General features: G+C 39.8%; 1 long non-coding RNA gene across 1 annotated transcript; it reads left to right on the plus strand.

Annotated features, from left to right (window-relative positions):
* The first annotated feature begins 1,155 nt into the window (after positions 1 to 1,155).
* Positions 1,156 to 4,674, plus strand: LOC123718365. Its single transcript, XR_006755011.1, has 4 exons — positions 1,156 to 2,107; positions 2,404 to 2,524; positions 3,632 to 3,715; positions 3,793 to 4,674. It is a non-coding gene; the product is annotated as an uncharacterized LOC123718365 (long non-coding RNA).
* The last annotated feature ends 1,762 nt before the right edge of the window (positions 4,675 to 6,436 follow it).

The following is a 6,436-nucleotide window of genomic DNA, read 5'->3' on the forward strand; positions in this document are numbered from 1 at the left end:
TAAACTGAAATGTTAAATATATTAATATTATTCAAAAAAACGTCGAAATATATATTTATGTCCTGTAATTTTATATAACTTTTAACTTTGCTCAAGTATGCATAACTCACTTGTAAATCACGAATGAGCTCTTCCTACAACAACTAGATGCATCGCTAATTCGTAGCATGACATCGAAAAACGAGACAGTTTATGTTCCCACGTGACCTTAGCGGTAATCAAATTACGTTCGTTTAATTTGTATGAAAATTCGTTCCATGAACGTTCGGCTGAACCAACATTGCACCGTTGCGCCTTCTAACTATGACAGAATACGCGATTCTAAAAAAGTTACTTTTTGTCCAACTTCTTTATAACGAACGTGTCCAGATAATAGTTTAGAACATATTTTGATTGCGTTGACGCGTTGATTTTGTGTATTTTAACAGTCTCTTGGGATATTGTAATCTGTATTTTAGGTAAAAAGTGCAAAAATACTCACCGCCTGGTTCTTCAGTTTACAATAAATAAGGATGCTTTATCACTAGTAGATATTTATTATAATATAACTTTTCCTCATTATGTTTTTCAATTGTATTATTATTCTCCACTTATCGTTGTTTAAATAAACATAGGTATTTATCAAATTGATAATGTGTCACGAATAAGCCATTGGAAACAATTATAATAACAGTATTTATTTAGTTAGGATATCGCCATAAAGATATAAACATATGTATATTCCTATATATCATTGTCTCTCAATTCAGCGAACTTGTCAGGCTTAAGCTGTTAAGAAAATATAATTATATATATTATATGAAATAGTTAACGTATAAACTAAATTTGTACAATTTAAAGGTATTCATTTTTATTATTAAATACAATAATAATTTCGAGTATAAGTTGATATGTAGTATCTTTTGCAAAGGGTTTGAACAACACTAACCCTATCATATTTATAAGTTTAAAAATTTGTACAACTATAACTAAAAAACTGAAATTTTGGAAACATCACAGTATTGAAAGCTTTTATCAAAATTTGCCGGAAACGTTTAAAAATAATAATTGTCAACTATCATAGCGCCAGAAAACTTTATGTTTAAAATATACCAAAATAATGTTTTTTTAATAAATAAAGTTATCGTTCTTTCATTCGGTCTTGCGATGCTGAAACGTTTCAACTTATAGGAGGTCACGTACGCAAAAATGCTATTGACTTTAGGTACCTAAACTCATCTCTCTATTCAACTTTTCTTGCGAATTGAATTCCTGTGTGATGCCATCAAAAACATTACTTGTAAAAAAACAAAATTGCAACGTTGTTCCTCTACCGTAAAAAGTTGTGAGATACCTGTAATCCATACTTACGCTCTCTTTAATCAGCAGCTCATGTCCAAGCGTCGTGGTCAGCAACGAAGCATCTAGAGCAGACTATCTGTTTCTACCGGTTTCTGTCCAGCGCCTCTATTACGACAGTGTACAGTTTTCAGGACGATGAGTTGATGAGACTTTCACTTGACGGTACACCTGGTTGGTGAACGGCCACGTGATGTTTTGCCTTCTGTGTTACCTACCACGATCTGATTCTCCAAGTTCTCATCGCCTCTGCGCATTGTATGACCGAAATAAGATACGATTGGTAGATAGTGACCATATCAGTATTAGAAATCTTTTGTGTTTTAAATAAATACATTGACTTGGCCATCGTAGCAAACACAATATTCAATTACATTGTTTTGTGCGATTCAGGATTCTAACTTTATCCACAACGAAGTTAAAGGGGTCGAAAATGGCCTGAACTCAAGAAAAAGATAGTATGGCCCAGTTTCTTTTTTGCTCGACATGGCGAGCGCATCGCCTTGCCACCAAATTAACTGATATTATGAAACTTCTTTCACTCCTTGAAGGTCGTGTCTAGTACATTAAATATAATAATGACATAATGTCATTCAAATTATAATATTAAAATAAAGGTCATTTGTATTCACAGAGTAGAGCAAGATGTGACAGTGACTGTCTAATGATGATTTTTGTTTTTGCACAGTTACTCTAACAATTAAAATATTATTTGAAATTGCTTTTTCCAGGTATCCATGTCGATAATAATAATGATGAACGCCATCACGTGAGTTTTCCTTTTTATTTTTAACTTAATTTCATAAAAAATAAATTCTAGAAGAAGAAGAATTTGGGTTCCAAAAAGTTAACTTTATGTAAATTGCGTCATATCGCCTGCCAAATGTTGATTAATTCAATTTATTTTACTTATGCTATAAACAACACACTTGTTTCTACTAAATCTTAATATTAGCAACAAGGTAGGATTGGTAAAAGCAAAAGTAAATAATAATAGCAAATGATTAACACGTCTTGGCGTCTCTATGGAGCTGCTTTTCGAGTTCTAAAATATATTATTTTTAGGTTATTTCTCAGCATATTCCTTTTCACATCTGTCTATGGTCTGGACGGCTCTGGTAGTTGGCTGAATAGTTTTTCAAACATGGGTCCTGGGTGAAAAATCTTGATTTGAGACCTAATATAGGTAATTTTCATCTAATAACTTTAACTACTAGTTACAGTGCATTTAATTGGGTTTGATTATGATGATATCTTCCAGATTGGTTGGTATAAAATTATCAATGTTCACTGAACCGAAAGTCTGACCCATACCTTAATATAGGAAAAAAACGTTATTATTTTCATTTATTACAAATTGTAATAGCCTTTACGCCTAGAAAACATATGTCAGTCAGCGAACATGAACATATTTTAAATACATTGTCTATTCACTGAGACATCATGTACGATTACGATACTCCAACTTAAAACTTGTTGTAATATTTAAATTTCGCGCCTTTTGCTTCATTGACTTGATTTGTCTTTTATTTCAAGCCTGTTACTCGTTTGTCTTTGCCCTTCTCTTTACTCTGTGAACTTTACTAGCCAATGTGTTGTTCTTTTTAAGCCAAATAAAGTTCAAGATATTTTCCACATATAAAACAACTTGTTTCCATTAAATCTTAACGAGACCAATAAATAATTCAAACCGAACCTAATGAAGGATATTTAACGCGTAGAGATGTTGGGTCTCTCTGCATCTTCTACCGCATTTACCATTCAGAAGAGTTATTCGGTCTAATACCCGCAGCTGAGTTTCATTATCGGACGTCAAGGCAAAATACAAAGTACCATCCGTATCACCTCGACAATTGAGCGTTTTCTAAGGCAGTTTTTGCCACGCACCACCACTATGTGGAACCAGCTGCCCACTGAAGTATTTCCGAACCAATTCGACTTAGGGTCCTTCAAGAAAACAGCGTACCAATTCTTAAAAGGCCGGCAACGCACTTGCGAGCCTTCTGGCGATGTGAGTGTCCATGGGCGGCGGTATCGCTTAACATCAGGTGAGCCTCTTGGCCGTTTGCCTCCTATTACATTAAAAAAAAAACATGAGAACGAACGTCCACTACATGTCCCAATGGAGCTCGTTATTGCGAATGTACCAGGGGGCATTGACAATTCCCTTGAGTAGTTTGTTCTGAAATCATTGGATTATTCGTGACTGCTACTGGTGCACTCAGTTGGCAACCATAGATGCATCAGGACTTTTTTATAGATTTTGATTTACGGTTACCTTTTCAATTCGCAGCCGTTCATGTTTCACGGCCACGGGCGAAGTTGGTGAATGCGGATCATATTACAACTGTTATGATGCGCCCCAGGATGATATAGGGTACTTATATAGTTTCTAAGTTAATTTTTAATATTATATTAGTGTATATGTCTTACATAAGTTATTGTTATTTCCAGAAGCACATCCGGATGTTTACACTACCTTCATGTCTGCTGTATAAATGTGCCTACCGATGATGAGGATTTAGAAATTTAAAACTTAATTTAATGAAATGTTTTAGGTAGCATAATGGTCACTAAACAATAGTTCATTTAATCTATAATTACATTTACAGCCAGTTTTAAAGGGCGATAAACTCTCCCTCTTTAAATCGCCATTTTAGTTTACAAGAGACGCGTTAATCTATAATAATTCTCATGAGACAGCGAAATATAGTGAAGTGTATTAAAGTGAACGGGATACAAAATGGTGTCTTTGTTCTGTGTTATGAAACATCTTGTTTATGTTCTAATATGTACAAAATTGACAAAAACTGCAGAAGACGAACTAAACATCAAAAGAAACTTTAACTCTGACAGGAATTACCGTCTTAAACGGGAATTAATTACAATATTCATATAAGACGTTGTCGTGGTTTTCAGCACCAGGTATCTATGCGAATTACAATATATTTCAATGAATGTTATTGAAATGTCATTACCTATAAAGAAAACAAAACTTGGAAGCTATACTGCCGTTGGAGCTTAAAATAAATATTATCAGTAGAATCCTTTTACCTAATATAGATTGTTTTTATTTCCGTATACTACACACAATTGACGTGGACAAACAACAATTTTATACCTTATATCTTCACGTTATTTTCCCGGTAGGCCGACGATCTTGCAAAAGTCCTGACAACTCTCTTGCTTCATCCACTTTCATGACATCCACCATGTATGCTCGAATATGGCTACTTTTAATTTGTACCTTCTCTTGTATTGTTTCGTTGTATATCCTACTTAAGTGCTCTCATTCATCCGTCAGGCCTTGTACAGGGTGACCTTGTGTCTGAGAGACATTTGACTCCTTATATTTAGGAGGAAATGAAGGCGAGAGAGGACAAAATGGGCCTTCTTGCGAACGGCGGCTATGTGCTTTCGGAAAGACATGCCGCTATCGAGCGTGACTCCTAGATATTTAACGGACTTTTGCCATGGAATGGCTTGCCCGTATAGGGTTACCTCTGTCTTGAGGTGAAATTTATCCCTAGCGATAGCACCGGGGTTGCCCCTGGCAAAGAGAACTGCTACGCTTTTCTCGGGATTTATTTGGAAGCCCCATTTCCGAAACCATTCGCCTAACGACGTGGTAGTGGTCTGGAGTCTGTCCAAAATGACACCTCTATCTTTGTGGGTGGTATAGAGAGCGGTGTCATCGGCATAGAGGGCTAGCTCTACATTGGGAGCCCTAGGGATGTCGCCGGTATACAGCGTGAACAGAAGGGGCGAGAGGACCGAGCCCTGAGGGACTCCGGCCATGGTGGGGCGAGGAGACGATAACGTTCCTTCTACGCGATAGCGCATTGAGCGGTCGGACAAGAAGTCGTGTACGATACGCACGAGTCTTAGTGGCACATTAAGGTGGTAGAGCTTGTAAACCAAGCCGTTGTGCCAGACCTTGTTGAAAGCTTTCGCTATGTCGAAGAAGAGCGCACCCGTGGCTCTCGGTTTCAGGGAGCTATTCATCCCGGAGAGGATGTGCTCCGTGATTCGATGGACTTGATGAACGCACGAGTGGGCCGGCCTGAAGCCAAACTGCTCATCGGGAATGAGCCCCTTATCTAGGGCAAAGTCTAGGAGGCGCTTTTTAAGTACCTTCTCGTAAAGCTTGCTAAGCGTATTGAGAAGGCTGATAGGGCGGTAACTGGTGGGGTTGTTACGGGGTTTGCCTGGTTTGTGAATACCAATGACAATGGCCTCTTTCCACTGCGCCGGGAAGGTGCAGTTTTCAAGGAGGCAATTGAAAATGGACACTAGTAGGCATATCAGATGGGGCGGGAGGCACCGGAGGACCTTGTTCGAGATGGCGTCGAGACCTGGAGATTTACGAGGCAGTGAACTCTTTATTAGAGTTTTGACCTCGGCGATCGAAGTAGGAGGGAGCGGCTCGGGAGGGAGGGGCAGTGCTACGATGCGTTCGACCTCGCGGTTCCCGTGTTCGACGTGCGCCGGGTTGCTATGATCGAGATACGGGGTGCACTGCTCCACTAGGTTGACGGCTAAGCACTCGGCTTTTTCGTCGTCGTCGAATGCGTCAGGCAGATTTGGACGCTTGAGAGGGGGCATGGACGCCACCGTGTCGGTTTTAAGGGAACGCGCGAGAGACCAATAGGCCGTGTGCGAAGGTGACAATTCGCTGGTAAGACGGTCCCAGCGTTCGTTTCTAATTTCCCGCATGCGCTCTTTGACTCGGCGCTGCGAGGCGCGGAGTGCTCTGCGGTTTTCGTCGGTCGGTGCTCTGGCGAAGGCGTGAGTCGCCGCGTTCTTCTCGGTCAATAGACGCCTCGCGTCCGGGGGAAGCTCCCAGCGTTGAGCGAACTCATCTGGGACCTTCCGGGACGACTCGGCGACCTTGGTCTGAATGTGATTAGTGACCGAGGAGATCGCGTCTAACGCGTGAGCGGACGAGACTAAATTGTCGGGGACATTTGGGAGGGCAGAGGTGTCGGCGGGCTTGAGGGCCTCGTCTAACTTCTGCCAGTCGACAATGGACTTGAACCTCTTCTCTCGAGTGTTAGGAGGGCCGAATTCAAAGTGAACCGGGAAGTGGTCCGAGTCT

Source organism: Pieris brassicae, chromosome W (assembly GCF_905147105.1).
Source record: "Pieris brassicae chromosome W, ilPieBrab1.1, whole genome shotgun sequence".
In the NCBI taxonomy this organism is placed as follows: domain Eukaryota; kingdom Metazoa; phylum Arthropoda; class Insecta; order Lepidoptera; family Pieridae; genus Pieris; species Pieris brassicae.